The sequence below is a fragment of the Eubalaena glacialis genome, chromosome 13, assembly GCF_028564815.1.
Source record: "Eubalaena glacialis isolate mEubGla1 chromosome 13, mEubGla1.1.hap2.+ XY, whole genome shotgun sequence".
Classification (NCBI taxonomy): domain Eukaryota; kingdom Metazoa; phylum Chordata; class Mammalia; order Artiodactyla; family Balaenidae; genus Eubalaena; species Eubalaena glacialis.
This window is the reverse complement of record NC_083728.1, coordinates 64,751,316-64,767,564: the sequence shown is the minus strand read 5'-3', so window position 1 is coordinate 64,767,564 and position 16,249 is coordinate 64,751,316. Positions and strand designations below refer to the sequence as shown.

At 44.8% G+C, this 16,249-nt stretch overlaps 1 non-coding gene across 1 annotated transcript; it reads left to right on the top strand.

Annotated features, from left to right (window-relative positions):
* The first annotated feature begins 5,866 nt into the window (after positions 1–5,866).
* TRNAE-UUC (transfer RNA glutamic acid (anticodon UUC)) lies at positions 5,867–5,938 on the top strand. The gene has a single exon. It is a non-coding gene; the product is annotated as a tRNA-Glu (tRNA).
* Positions 5,939–16,249: the final 10,311 nt, after the last annotated feature.

Here is a 16,249-nt window from a genome sequence, read left to right as displayed (position 1 = left end):
ATTTTTCCCCAAAATGTGGCCAGTGAAGGCTCGTCAAGCTTCTGTGTCTTGGACATTAATCAAACCCCTTTGAGCACTTTCTTGCTTTCTGACAATAGGATGTTCCAGGCTCTCCTCCTATTTTCTTTGCTACAGCTATTTCTCCAAGGACCCCTGGTTGCTTTTCCTGGAGAATTGTCTTTAGAAACCATCCAAGATGTGGACGCTATTTGCTCATTGCTACTGGAGTATCATTGCTTACAGGTTTGGGACAAATTTTAATGAGTGAACAAACTTTCCCCAGCCTCAGGCACTAAGGATATAGAAACTCATTAAAAATAATGTATCAGCTGCCTATCCCTGCCACCAATTATAGCTAGCATTTGTGGAATGCTTACTATTCGCCAGCTATTACCTGGTGCTTTTATGTGAATTACCTAATTTATGCTCTTCATCAATCCTGTCCTCTAGGTCCTACTATCTCTATTTTTGGATGAGAAAACTGCCTTTCACAATGATTAAACTACTTTCCTAAGGTCACACAGATAATAGCGAGGGAGCCAGACTGATGAACTTCGGCTGTCTGGCCCCGGAGCCTGAACTCTCATCCATAACATATGGTGCTAGCGATACCAAACTGATCTAGTTCCTGTCTTCCTGGAGCCCAACTTGGTTGGGACAACAGATGCTGAAGCACGTAATTGCGATGTGATAAGTGCTACGACAGAAGAGGATCAGAGTGGTAGGGGTCAGGAAAGAATTACTGAGTAGGAGACACCCAGATTGGGGCAGGGTAGGGTGGAGGCAAGTAGCGTTTCAAACTGAGCAAACAGCCTGAGCAAAGCCTGGAGGTCAGAGGAGTTCCCTTATGAGGCAGGGAGTATTGTGATTTCTGTTTTGCAGGTCAGAAGACTGGGTCACAGAGAATGACTTGCCCAAGGTCTTAGGGCCAGTAAGTGGCAGAGCTGGGACTCCAACAAAGTCTGGTATAGGGCCTGGGCTTTTAACCACTCTGCTGTACACTGGGAGGCAGGATGCAAATTATGCTCCTTTCACTGAGGCTCAGAGAGCCTTGCCCAGGGCCTCACAGCCAGCAGGCTCCACTGAATTCTTCTGAGCACAGGCTCTTTTTCTCCCAGTCACACTGCAGAAGCCTCAGGCCAGCCCACTTCAGGTGTTCCTTCCTGACGTCCCTAAGACATTTCCTGCACGTTCCCCCTAGCTGTTCTCAGCGGCAGGGCCACTTCAGAGCTCTTTTGTCCCTAATTGCACAGGGCTCTCCCACTCAGCACTCAGTGGGTCTTTGCTCAGTGGCAGGGAGGAAAAAGTCTACTGTTCTTCAACCTTCTCCTCTCGACTAGCTCCTCCCCACAAGGCTGTAAGAATGATGGTGAAATCAAACAAAATCAAACAAACCTCTCAACTTTGCTCCAGGTCTCTCTCCTACTCTCCCAGCCAAACTCCTGTCTCACCTGGGATGGAACTTTCCACCTGTTGTATTTGGGAGCAGAAGGGTGGGAGCCAGGTGGCAAAGCAGATTCCCAGGCCCATCCCTGACCTCCTGACTCAGAAACTGGACGGCTGGGCCAGGGAATCTGTATCTTCACATTCTCACAGGATAGTAATTACATCCACTAAAGTTTGAGAACCACTTCTTACCATGAGCACTCCTCAAGACTGTTCTTGGCCCACTTTTAGTCACACTTTCCACATCCTCCCCACCATGAGCAGCGTTATGTCCACGGCATCCTCCGTTATTCCATATGAAACATTCCCCAGTCTCCAGCCCCTATTTCTCCCTAAGTTCAGACACATGTATCTCAGTCGATGCTTATTGGATTTTACTGCACTGATGTCCTGTGAGCATAAAACTCATGTCCACAACTTTCTCCTCAAACCAGTTCCTGCCTCTGGAGTTCTCATCTCAGAGACTGACACCACCACTGCCGAAGAACTCAAGTCATCAATCTGAGCACCAGCCTTGCTTAGTTGTCTCCACCTCCCCTGTATCAGTTATCAATTGCTGTGTAACAAATTACCCCGATACCTAGTAGTTAAGACAACAATGGTTTATTATTTCTCATGACTCCTCTGGTTTTATCCAGGCTCACTCATGTGGCTTCATTCAGGCAGGAGTTGACCAGAAGTTCTAAGATTCTCACTTGTGTCTGCCTGGATTTCCCTCCACATGACCTCTCCCCACCATGTGGCCTCTCATCATTCAGTGGTCCAGCCTGAGCACCTTTCCATTGCAGCTGGGCACGGCTGAGAACTGGCACAGGGTCACTCTCTCACATTCTGTTGGTCAGAGTAAGTCACAAGAGCAGCCCAGGTTCAAGGGGTGGGGAAACAGACACCATGTCTTGATGGGTGGAGTGGCAGGTGGGTACAGAGATGGGGGTAAGCGTTGGTGGCCACTGTTGGAGACATCCGTGGTATCTCCCTTTACAGCCAATCATCAAGTCCTGTAGCTTCCCCAGTGGGGGCTGTGGGGGCCTGGCTGCACAAGTGGCCTGATCCTTCGCCCCCCTCTTTATCTGTGCCCTTTGCTATCTAGCTTTGCAGTACATTCTGTTCTACCCTTGACTCTGGGCTCAGGCATGTGACTTATTTTGCTAATGAGATGTTAGCAAACGGGATCTAAGAAAAACCTCATAAAAGCCCTTGCCTGTTTTCACTTCCCTCTCCTGCCCCTCTGCCATGGCTGTGAGGATATCTCTGGCCTAGCCTGATCAAGGTAAGACATGGAGATGGGCCGAGCACCCCCTCCCCAGTGATCCCAGCCAAGGCCATCCCAAACCAGTGACCCTGAGACACACAGGACCAAGAGCTGCAGACCCACAGATGACAACAGATGTATGAGTGAGTCCAGCCGAGTCCACAAGAGCCACCCAGCCAACCCAAAGACTCATGAGCTAAATAAACACTGCTTTAAACCACTGTGTTTGGGGTGGCGATATACAAGTCCCAGGCCACAACTTCCATCATCCCTACTGCCTTGGCTCAGGCCTTTGTCCTCCTGGGCCTGCAATAGTTTCTGTATCAGGCCAGGCTATGCTGCCAGACAAACATCCCCCAGGCTGCACAGGCTCAAGGCAGCAAGGTCTATTTTTTGTTCCTGCTCATATACAGCTTCGTCGGCAGAGGCCCCTGCTCACTGTAGCTCAGGGATACAGACAGAGGCACTGTCATCTTACGTCGCAGCCATCTGAACACAGGGCTTCAAAGGTGGAGAGCGTGAACTGTACGCTGCCGCTTAAATGCATCCCCCCAGACGAGACACCTATTTGCTCACTTCCCCCTGGCGAGATTGAGTCCCATGGTCATACCCAGAGAGGCATAGGGAGTGGGCCCTGGACTGTCCCCCGTAGTTCCTCACAGGGTTTCTCTGCTCCTGACCTTTCCCCACACAGATCACACGGTGTCGCTCTGCTGCTCTTAAACCTTCAATGGCTCCCTATGGCCCACAGGCTAACATCCAATCTTCGCATGGTTTTCAGTGGCCTCGGTGACCATCTGACCACTCCAGGCTCATTTCTTTCTTTTCTTTTTTTTTTAAAAAACATCTTTATTGGAGTATAATTGCTTTACAATGGTGTGCTAGTTTCTGCTGTATAACAAAGTGAATCAGCTATACATAAACATATATCCCCATCCAGGCTTATTTCTTGCCCTGGGCCAGTGTGAAGGCTGGGCCCTAACCACTGAACAGCTGGCACTTCCCCGGGGACCCCAGCCCATTACTCTCTTGCTCACAGAGGTCCTTCTGCCAGGAATGTCCCCGTTGCCCGCCCCTCCCCCAGCCCTTGCCTGTCCGGACATTACCCAGTCCCCCGTGGGAGACCTCTGAGCACCATCTTCTCACAGATGCTGTTCCTGGCCTGTGGAAGCAACTGGTTCTCCTTTCTTGAGTACAGCATGTTCCAAAAGTCTGAGCCCAGTTTTCTCCTTTAGGAACTTTTGAAGCATGAGCAAACTTACAAAAACTGGCATTTGAAAGTTTACATTTCCTTTACACTTATTTCGCTTCCTGAGTTTGAAACAATAGACTTAAAATTTTTTATTTCAGTCCCTCTGATGGTAGATGGCCATGATGACTAAAACAACAAAATGAAAATTTAGGAAGTTCCCTGGTGGCCGAGTAGTTAGGATTCTGGGCTCTCACTGCCGGGGCCTGGGTTCAATCCCTGTTCGGGGAACTAAGATCCTGCAAGCTGTGTGGCACGGCCAAAAAGAAACAACAAAATTAAAGTTGAAAAACGTGTTGCTGTAGATTCAAATAGCTAAATTTTTAAATGATTTTAAAAATAAGTTTGTAAAACCAGAGACAGTGAAAAGATTCGTGATCGCCAGGATTTGGGGGAGGGGTTAGGAGTGGGAGGGATGAAAAGCACAGGGGACTTCAGGGCAGTAAAACTATTCTGTGGGATACTGTAATGGTGGCCACAGGACATCGCGTTATGCTTTTATCAAATTTCATAGAAGGTACAACATTAAGAGTGAACCCTAACTTAAACTATGGACTTTAGTTAATAATAATGTATCAATATTGGTTCACCAATGACAACAAATATACCACACCAGTGCAAGATGTTAATAATAATGGGGGCAACGGGGTGGGGGGAATATATCAGAACTCTCTGAACTTTCTGAAAGTTTTTTTTCTGTACACCTGAAACTGCTCTAGAAACAAAATCTGTTTATACTTCTGAAATTATTAGAGCTTAAATCTGCACTGAGACTGGTGGGACACTGGGTATATTCTTTCGACAGCAGGGTTTCTCAGCCTGGCTACACATTATAATCACCTGGGGTATTTTATGGGCCGGTTCTCCTCCTCCACATCAATTAAATCAGAAACTTGTGCATGGGGCCTGGGCCTATAAAGAGGTTCTGAACCCAGTTTCCAATGTGGGTGGGAGGTGTGTGTGTGGCGTTCCCCATGCCAACGAAAAATGCCCTGGACACCAGATGGGTGTCCTACAATTCAACAATTTTGACGCTATTGGAGTTAACGTCAGATCTCACAGGTTAAGGCCTCAAACTTACAAGACTGCCCTCCTCCCCAAGATGCCAGTTGCAAGCCCAGGTTGTTACCTGTGCTTCTGACTGACTGACTGACTATAAATCAGAGGTACCCATGACCTCCTCCCGCTTTGGATTCAATTAATTTGCTGGAGTAGCTCACAGAAATCAGAGAAACATTTTACTTACTAGATACCGGTTTATCCTAAAAGAATATAACTCAGGAACAGCCAGATGGAAGAGATGCACAGGGCAAGGCATGAGGAAAGGGCTCAGAGAGTCCAAGCCCACTCCAGGCGAACCTCTCTCCCCAAATCTCCAAGTTTTCACTGAAACCTGTCCTTTTAATGGAGGCTTCATTACCCCGTCACGATTAAATCATCAGCGATTGGTTCAGCCCCAAGCTGGGGAGGTGGGACTGAAAGTTCCAACCCTCCAATCGCTAGGTTGGTTCCCCTGGCAACCAGCCCCCATCCTTAAGTGAGGTCCATTAACATAACAAGAGACACCTTTATTGCTCTCCGCCCTTAGGAAATTCCAAGGATTTTAGGAGCTAGGTGCCAGACATGGGAAAAAAGACCAAATATATGTTTCTTATTATAAATCATAATATCACAGCATGTTTAAAAAACTCCTCAGAGTTTCTAGCGATGGCACTACAGACTTCCATGGTTGGGATGTGTGAGATGGGTGAGGGCAGATGACACAGGGGTTTACAGCTCGTGTTCTGAAGTCAGATGACATGTGTTTAAATCCTGACTCTAATGAGCTGAATAACACTGGGCACGTCCCTTCTGGTCTCCAGCCTCAGCCTGCTCATCTGTAAAATGGGGATAATAAGAGCACTTTCCACACCTGGAATTCCCTGGCGGTCCAGTGGTTAGGACACGGCACTTTCAATGCCGTGGCCCAGGTTCGATCCCTGGTCAGGGAACTAAGAGCCCACAAGTCGCGAGGCACGGCCAAAAAAAAAAAAAAAAAAAAAAAAAAATTAGCAATTGCCCAATGATGTTGCTGTGGGGATAAAATAATTTCATTCATGCAAAGCACCAAGCACAGAGCAAAGGTCCAATACACAGTTGTGTTTAAGTAAACTTGGGGTTGTAGGTGAGAGTTGCAGAGGTGAGATCCCGCACCCTTTTTTACGGATGGGGGAACTGAGGCCTAGACAGAGAAAATTGTCCCTAATCACATAGCAGGTTAGTGAATGAAACAAGACTAGCACCTGGGTCAAACAGGTTAAGAATTTAGATGGTGATCTAGCAGGACTGGAGCATCTTAAACACACTGCAGGTGGTGAAAACGCTACCCTTGTGAAATGCACAGGAGATGCATGAAGTTGTACCATTGTACCACCAGGTGGCGCTCCTACCCCATCTATGACTAAAGTCAGGACGTGGAAAATATTTTAAGTTCTGGAGTAGAGAATTTCCTACCTCTTCCCTTGGATCCAGCAGAAACATCTAACGAAGATATTAGATATCAAATATCAGTTATATATCAAGCGCCTGCAGTGTATACAGGCACTTGATATATAACTCAGTCGAATACACTGCAGGCGCTTGATATATAACTGAGTCGAAAAATAAGGTTCAGATCCATTATATATGGAGAAGTTGACTCGTTTGCTGGTTAGGAACGTGGATTTTTGAATGCCAGCCGTCTGCGTTCAAATTCCAGCTCCCCATTTACCAGCTTTCAAATCTTTTCTTCATGCCTTAGTTTCCTCCCCTGTAAAATGGCAACGATAATATTAACTCCCTCAGAGGATTATTGTTGGAAGGATTAAATAAGTTAATATGAGTAAAACAAGTTTTTAAAAAATTCCTCACACATTTGTGCAGTATATAGGTGTTAGCACTTGTTAATTTCTTAAACAAACAGCTTTATTGATGGATAACTGATAAACAGACTGCACATATTTAAAGCATACAGTTGATAAGTTTTGACTTATATATACTGTACCTGTGAAACCATCACCACAATCAAGATAGTGAACACACAGATCATCCCCCAAAGTTTCCTCATGACCTTTGCAAACCTGCCCCTGATCCCCGCCGGCAGTCACTGCCCTGTTTCCTGCCTCCATAAATGAGTGTGGATTTTCTAGAATTTTTTATCAGTGGAATCATACGGTGTGTGCTCCTTTTCATCTGGCTTCTTTCAGCATGTTTATTTCAGGTTCATCCATGTTGTTGAGTGTGTGAAGTTCATTTCTTCTGGCTTCGGTGAAGTATTTCATTGTATGTGTACACCACAGCTTGTTAATCCATTTACCTGTAGATGGACATTTGGATTGCTTCCAGCCTGGGGGTGTTACAAATAAAGCTGCTGCGAGCACCGTTGTACAAGACTTCATAATGACACACACTGTCATTTCTCTGGAGTTAACCCCTAGGAGTGGGATGGTAGGAAACTGGTGAAGTGTTCTCCAGAGTGGCTGTCCATCCCCACCTGCAGCGTCTGAGCATTTTAGTTGCCCCATATTCTTGCCAACAGCGAGTGTAACCCGTCTTTTGGGTTTTTGGCATTCTAATAGGTGTATAGTGGTATCTTATTGTGGTTTTAATTTGCATTTCCCTAGTGAGAAATTATGTTGCCATCTTTTCAGGTGTTCATTTGCCATCAGCATATCTTCTTTGCCGAAGTGTTCAAATTTTAAGCCCGTTTAAAAAAATTTTGATTGCTTAAGTATTGAGTTTTGAGAATACTGTATATGTTCTGGATACAGGTTCCTTATCAGTTATATGTTTGGCAAATATTTCTCCTAGTCTGTGGCTTGAGATTGAAAATTCTCTTGCGAATGTCTTTTGAAGAGCCGCTCTTAATTTTGATGAGGTCCAGTTTATCAAGTTTTTTCTTTTACGTATTGTGTTTTAGAAAACATACCTAAGAAATCTGCCTTACACAAGGTCACAACTATTTTCTCCTATGTTTCTTTCTAGAATTTTTATAGTTTTAGACCTTAAATTTAGGTCTATGACTCATTTGGAGTTAATTATTTTTGTATGTAATTTTTGTATATAGTGCAAGGTATGGGTTGAGATATATATAGATTTAGATATAGATATAGATATGGATATATATATATACACACATATATATCTCCAATTGTTCCAGCATCTTTTGTTGAAAATACTATTTTTTCTCCACACAATTAACTTTGTACCTTTGCTGAAAGTCAACTGACCATGAATATGTGGATATATTTCTGGATTCTTTATTCAGAATAAGATCTTTGTCTGTCTTTGTGCCAATACCACACTGTAGCTTTATAATACGTCTTGAAGTCAGAGACCTCAAATCCTCCAACTTTGTTTTTCTTTTCAAAGTTGTTTTGGCTATTTAGGTCCTTTGAATTTCCATTTGAATTTTAGAATCAGTTAATTAATTTCTACCCCAAAAAGCCTGCTGGGATTTTGGTTGGATTTGCATTGAATCTAACCTTCAGTTTGGGAAGAACTGACCTCTTAACAATATTGAGTCTCCTAGTCCACACACATGATTTATCTCTCTATTTAGGTCCTTCTAGATTTCTCTCAGCACTATTCTATAGTTCTGTTTCTTGGTCTTTTTTTTTTTTCTCTGTTTCATTTTGGGTAGTCTCTGTTGCTCCATCTTCAACTTCACTAATCTTTTCTTCTGCAGTATTTAATCTGCCTTATTATAGACTGAATGTTTGTGTTACCCCACTCTGCACACCCCAATTCATATGTTGAAGCCGTAACTCCCAATGTGATGGTATTGGAAGGTGGGCCTTTGGGAGGTGATGAGGTCATGGAGAGGAGAGGGAGTCCTCATGATGGGATTAGTGTCTTTATAAGACACTAATATAGTGTCTTATAAAGTGTCTTATAATATAGCTCGCTCTCTCTCCACACAAGGAAAGGCCATGTGGGAACACAGTGAGTGAGAAGGCGGCTGTCTGTAAGCCAACTAGAGAGACCTCACCAGAACCCGACCATGCTGGCCCTGATCTCGGACTTCCAGCTTCCAGAACTGTGAGACGTAAATTTCTGGTACTTAGAGTATTTTGTGTTAGTTTATGGTATTTTGTATGGCAGCCTTGGTCGACTAAAACATACCTTTAATCTCATCTTGTATATTTTTCATCTCAGACATTGTGCTTTTCCTCTCTAGAAGTTCAATTCAGGTATTTTGTTTTGTTTTTTAATATCCTCCAAGTCTCCACTTAATGTGGCCAATTTTTCCTCTGTCTTCTTGAACACACTGATGTAGTTATGATAACTTTTTAAATGTTCTTGTCTACTAATTCTATTATCTGTATCATTTCTGGTTTGGGTTCATTAGATTGATCCACCTCCCCCCCCACCTCCCATTATGGGTCTTAGTTTCCTACTTCTTTGCAGTTTTTAAAATTGCGATCCAATTTTTTATTGGATGCCAGATATTGTGAATTTTACCTTACGGAGTGCTGAAAATGTTTGTATTTTTACAAATATTCTCGATTTTTTTCTGGGACACCAGCAAATGGACTGAAAACATTTTAATCTTTGGGGTACTGCTTTTAAGCTTTGTTAGGCAGGACCAGAGTGGTAATGAGTCTGGGACTAATTTTGCCCTAATACTTAGGCAAAACCCTCTGGCTATTTGACTTGATGCTGCACAGATGATGAAATGTACTGTGGTTGGTGGGATGGGGAACTATTCCCAGGCTGGGGGAGCTCTGGGATTGTTCTCTCTGATGCTTTGGTGTGGTTCTTCCCCAGCTCGGAGTCATTTCCTCACAGGTGTGCACTGACCCTGCTCAGCTAGACACCAAGGGAACCATCTGCAAGTCTACAGAGCTCTCTCTGGGCAGCTCCCTCCTCCTTCGAGCTCTGCCCTTCAGACTCTAGACACATTGGCGTCCCACCTGCCCAGGTCCCTTAACTGGAGACAGTCCCCCTCCCTGCACCATGGCCTGGAAACTCTGTCCAGGCAGTGAGCTGTGGTGGTTGGAGGACTCACCTCATTTGTTTCCCATCTCACAGGGAGGACTGTCCTTCATGCCTGATGTCCAGTGTCTTGAAAATCATCATTTCATATATTTTGAGTAGTTTCAGATGGGAGGGTACAGCTAATCCCTATTACCCAATCTTGGCAGGAAGTAGATGTCCTATTAGGTTATATATGTGAATATATTACATATATAGTATACTACTTATACTATATATATTGCATATATTACATATATACTAAGAAAAATTACAGTTGCCCCTTGAACAACATGGGTTTGAACTGCACGTGTCCACTTATACCTGGATTTTTTTCAATAATAAATACAACATTTCTACACAATCTACAGTTGGTTGAGATGTGGAATGGTGGATAAGGAGGGCCGACTATAAATCATACTCGGATTTTCAGCCGTGTTGAGGGTCGGCGCCCCTACCCCCCATGTTGTTCCAGGGTCGACTGTGTACATATAGCAGTATGGAAGGCTTAATCAAAAAATAAAAGTCTCCCCCTGTGCCTCCATTCCACTCCTGTCCTTGTCCAAAGGTAATCACTCAGGCACTGGTTCCTGTGTATCCTTCCAGAAGTGTTTGTTCGTATACAATTACCTACATATCTGCTCAAGTGGTACCATAGGGTATATACTCTTCTATATCTTGCTTTCTTCACTTACATTGATATCTCAGAAATCTTTTCATATCGGCAAATACAGGCCTAACTTCTTTTTATGCTGCAGAGTTCTCCATAGAATAGGTGTTGTATATTTTATTTAGCCATCCTGTACTGAGGGCCATTTGGTTAGCTGCACTTTTTCCCTGCTACAATCAATGCAGCAGTGAGCACATATACGTGTGTGTTTTAGCACACATGTATGTGTGTATCCTCAGGTAGATTTCCAGAAAGATTGCTGAGTCGTTGGACACCAGCCAGGGCCAGTGCTCTAAGCACCAAAAAGATATCTTCCGAAATTCAAAGTGAAAAAAAAAAAAGCTATATTGTAAAATATAACTTTAGTTTTTGGGTGATACAAACTGACACGGATGTTGAATTGAAAGCAGCTTCTTCCCAGATTTTTTTCTCTCTTTCCTGTGTGTGACCCTATTTTTCCAGTTTTCTAAGCACTGCTTGGAGTCATCTCCAGTCACAGATTTTGGCTGCGGGGAAGGACAAGTGACAGATTCCTATCTACCTGCAGGGGGCGCCCAAGGAACGCTTGCTGACTTGTTGAGTTGATCGCTGCAGAAAGTTCTATCACTGGACAGCGTTGCTCCAGCCTTCACCTAAGACAGTCTCTCCGGGCCTTTCTTCTGCAGGTGGATGGATTTCACATTAAATTCACAGACGTGGAGCTGTCCCTTCACAGCCTGTGGAAGTCAGGCAGCCATCTCAATGCCGCAGCTGCAGCTAGAGATGGCAATAAAATAGAGTTAGTGCGATGCTGGGCCGGGGGTCCCCGATGATCGGGAGGCGGAGCTGGGGTGGAGGATTGCGAACCCCATTCCGGGGGTCAGTCGGGTCTCCTCTCCCCCATCTCCCCAGCCTCTCCTAGTCCATTCCCATAGGGATTTCAGAAATTGAATGAGTTTTCCATCAGCCGGAAAGAGATTGAAAAAAACATCTTTTAGTGGTGGATGAGGGATCTCTAAGGAGTGGCGTGCGTAGTATATTCAACACCCAGAGTAGACAATTTTTTTTAACACCTTCCTTCTCTATACAATGATATTCCCAATAATAATTATATTCCTGGTTACTTTCTTAGTTTTGATACAGTTGACAGATACAAAGATTACATTTCAATTTTAAAGATACTGAGTTCAGTAAAAGATTTCATGCATGAATTGAAATGTACACGTTCCAAACAAAAATATTACACCTTGCAGGTCACACTCTGTTTCACTGTTTTACATCCTAGACACAAATAAAAACTCCCAGGGTCACATAGAATGACAGAATGGAAGCAGTCCGTGCTCCGGTTTCATCATCCCATCACGGCTAACCTTGTGTGTGTTGAGTCTACTGTCTGGATGCAGGGGTGCAAAGCACCCAAGGGCTTGGAGACACTAACTGAGCCCAAAGAGAGAGTCAACGATTCCCAGGCGTTAGGAACTTACTGTCCAACCAAACATGTGTGGCCCAGCCTGTGTGTGTGGTGGCTGACTGTGTAGTTGGGAGTTCCTTGAATTAGCTTCTATGGATAATACTTCATTTATCTCAAAACTAAGTAATAAAATGTGCTGATTTACATTTTATTAAAACTCAACAGTAATCAAAACAGAATTACCATAGGGCCCAGCAATTCAACTCTTTGGGAACTATTCAAGAAAATTGAAAACTTATGTCCACACAAAAACTTGTACAGAAATGTTCACAGCAATATTATTCATAACAGCCAAAAAGTGGAAACAACCCAAATGTTCATCAACGGATGACTGGCTAAACGAAATGTGGTCTAGACATGTGATTGGGATAGTATTCAGCCATAAAAGGGAACGAAGTACTGACACCTGCTTCACCATGGATGAACCCTAAAAACTCCACTGCCCCATGCTTTGGAAGGCACTGCTCAGGAGTTCTCTAACAGTCACACACAAAGTATTTGAGTATTTTCACTTTCTAAATTTTTAGAAGGTGATTCCTTGAGTCTTTTGGACTGAGTTGTTAGGTTTTACTATTCCTTTTTGCTGAGTTTTGGTTGAACCATGTCCAACTGTTTTGAATTTACCTTTCTCATTTAATGGCATCTGAAATTCTGTCACTTCATCTATCCATCCATCCATCCATCCATCCATCTACCCACCTAGCCATACACCCATCCATCTATCCATCTATCCATCCATATTTTTATTCATTTAACAAACCCAAATTGTGCACCTACTATATTCCAGGTATTATTCTAAGTGCTGTGGATACAAATACGAGCAAAATCAAATAAGGTCCTTTCCCTCATAGAACTTATTTCAGGGCCCCACTACCCCAGGTGTGGTCTGTGGACCAGCCTCACCTGGGAGCTTGTAGGAACTGCAGCACCTCCAGCCCTGCCCCCAGCTCTACTCAATCAGAATATGCATTTTAATCCAATCCTCAGGTGATTTGTGGACGCATTCACGTGTGAGAGGTGCAGATTGAAAGGACTAGATGGGAACTAGAGTCCAGGTGAGACACACACAGTATTGTTTTCAGAACTTAAAACAAATACATCATAAATAAACAAGACCTTGGGAAAAGCAATGGTTCAGGAGATGCTCTGATTCACCCCCTTAACCCTGATTCTTCACATTTGGACAATCCACAGCATGGGACTTTTGTTTGCCTTTCTTATCACCCGGTATTCTTTTACATTGCTCACTGTGGTGGACAGAATAATAGCCCCCCAAAGATGTCCGTATTCTAATGCCAGGAACCTGTGGATATGTTACCTTACATGGTAAAGGGGCCTTTGCACGTGTGATTAAGTTAAGGATCTCCAATGGGGAGATTACCCTGGATTACCTGTGTGGGTCCGATGTGATTAGAAGGGTCCTGTAAGAAGGAAGCAGGAGGGTTGGGGGAGAGGGAGAGAAGATGCTAGCTGCCGGCTTTGAAGATGTGGGGAGAGGCCACAAGCCAAAGGATGCAGGCAGCTTCTGGAAGCTGGAAAGGGCAAGGAATCAGATTCTTCCTGGAGCCTCCAGAAGGAACCAGCCCTCCTCACACCTTGATTTGAGCCCCTTGAGGCTCATTTTGGAATTCTGACCTGCAGAGCTATAAGAGAATACATCTGTGTAGTGTCAAGTCACTAACTTTGTGGTGATTTGTGACAGCAGCCATAGGAAACCAATACACCACACTCACCCACGGCATGATTTCAATTTCTTTTTTCTGAGGAAAAATTGGTATATAACGTTATATTAGTTTCAGGTGTACAACCTAATAATTCAATATTTGTCTACATTACAAAGTGATCACAGTAAGTCTAGTTACATGATTCCAAATTTAACAGAACGCTTTTTGATGATCATAACAATCATAGCGTTTCTCTAGGTAATTAGTGTGACTTCAGAAAACGTGGACGTGGAGTCTGGCTTTTCCACTTCCTGGTAGGTGACTTTCGTGCCTCTTCTCTTGTGAAATGGGGAGGGGGGTGGGCTGAATCACGGTCTTCCCACTGTGCTCTGTGGAGCCCTAGGGACTCAGGGGGAAGGGACCCCCCCCCCACCTCCGGCTCCCTCCAGCCAGAGCACCTTAGGGCTCTGTGTCATGTGCCCTGCTTCTGTGCAAGAGTTTATTTGAAGACAACCTTCCGTATTAGAGTGTTTTAAAACCACTCCATTTTAAAAAATTGTTTACAATAAAATGTTGGCAGAAAAATAGAAACTCGACTTCACTGAGATGTTCTCTGAGCTCCCTGCCAGCCCCACTGCAAAGAACATCTATGGCTTTTATCTGGCTCTCCTTCTCCCCAGGGGAAGTGGCACTACCTGAGCCATTTCCCAAGACTAGCTGTGTGCCCTTGGGCAAACAAATGCACCTCTCTGAGCCTCAGTTTGCCTCCCTGTAGAATGAGGGCTCGAATAACGCCCACCTCCAGGCGTGAGCAAAAGGATTACATGAAATGATGCGGCAAAGTGTAGTCTAATAATAATAGTAACACCAATAACAACTGTTGATCACCCACTAGGTGCTAAGTACCTTGTTCTGCCTTTACTTGATTCTCACAGCGTCCGAGGGAGGCACAATCCCCGGCCTTTTCCAGGCTGGGAGAGGGGTCGGAGCTGGGATTCCACTCGAGGGAAAGGCCTCTTCTGCCCGGAGAGCACTGAGCAGATTTCCCCACATGTGAACTTCCTGGCCATGGGACCCCCTCAACCGCTGTCACTGACTCAGTGACTGACATTTCGTAAGCAGGTTGGAGTGGAGGCCAAGGCAGTGATCTAAAGATCTGATCAAGCCTCTCCCCCACTCTCCGCACCTGTTAGCACAAGTTTGTGTGCCCCATGCACAGTGAGGCCAAACAAACCGAAACGTTGGAGTTTGGAGCAGAGAAAGGTTTATTGCAGGGCCACGCAAGGAGACAGGTGGCTCAGGCCCAAAAAAAAACCCCCGAGCTCTCAGAAATTTTTCGGCAAAGAATTTTTAAAAGCCAGATGAGGGAGGGGGTTCACAAGGTATGTGATCAGCTCGTGCACAATACTCTGGTTGATGGTGAGGTAACAGGGTGGTGTCACAGGGGTTAACATTATCAGTCCTTAGGCTCCAGGAGGGCTGGGGGCGGTGTGCTCGTGGTCATCAAGTACTGTAGTCAATATCTTTCATTTGGTGGGGGGTTTTCACATCTGTGAAACAACTCAGAAAATGTGCATCAAACTGTTATCTAGGTACCTCAGAGATGAGCTGAAGCAGAGGATATGGGGGAAAGCTGTCCCGGGAAGGTCCCATAGGGTCCTGCTCGGTTACACCCTGACATAGATTCTTCTATCTCTTTATAGCAGAAAAAATGCACATGGGTCATATATATACGATAATATAGATATATTCAAGGAGCCCCGCCTTGCTTAGGAAAATCAAGCCAGAGCCCCAAATGGCTGAAAGGCAGGCGGGTCAGTTTCTCTGGTGACAGTTTCACTTTGTGGATTTTCATCAGGGTTTGTCCTGGAACATCTCCCCAGATCATTCAAGCAAGTGACCTGGAGCCCAGGTGAGCAGGACCCCAGAGGATCCCAGCCTGCAGCGAGGTGTCCAGCCTGGAGATCACCAAGGGAATTTTGGCCGCCCTCTGGGTTTTCCTAAGGCCCCACCCCCTTCCACAGCAGCCCTGTAACCGGTGCCAGGCGGGGTCTGTGGCATTCATGCCTGGGCTCCCTCACACCTACAGCACCAGGCTCCTAAAACAGGAGTTTCTTTTCTTCTCTTTTTCTAAACATCTTTACTGGAGTGTAATTGCTTTACATTGTTGTGTTAGTTTCTGCTGTATAACAAAGTGAATCAGCTATACATATACATATATCCCCATATCCCCTCCCTCTTGCGTCTCCCTCCCACCCTCCCTAACCCACCCCTCTAGGTGGTCACAAAGCACTGAGCTGATCTCCCTGTGCTATGTGGCTGCTTCCCACTAGCTATCTATTTTACAGTTGGTAGTGTATATAAGTCCATGCCACTCTCTTACTTCATCCCAGCTTACCCTTCCCCCTCCCCGTGTCCTCAAGTCCATTCTCTACATCTGCGTCTTTGTTCCTGTCCTGCCCCTAGGTTCTTCAGAACTACTTTTTTTTTTTTTTTTTTTTAGATTCCATGTATATGTGTTAGC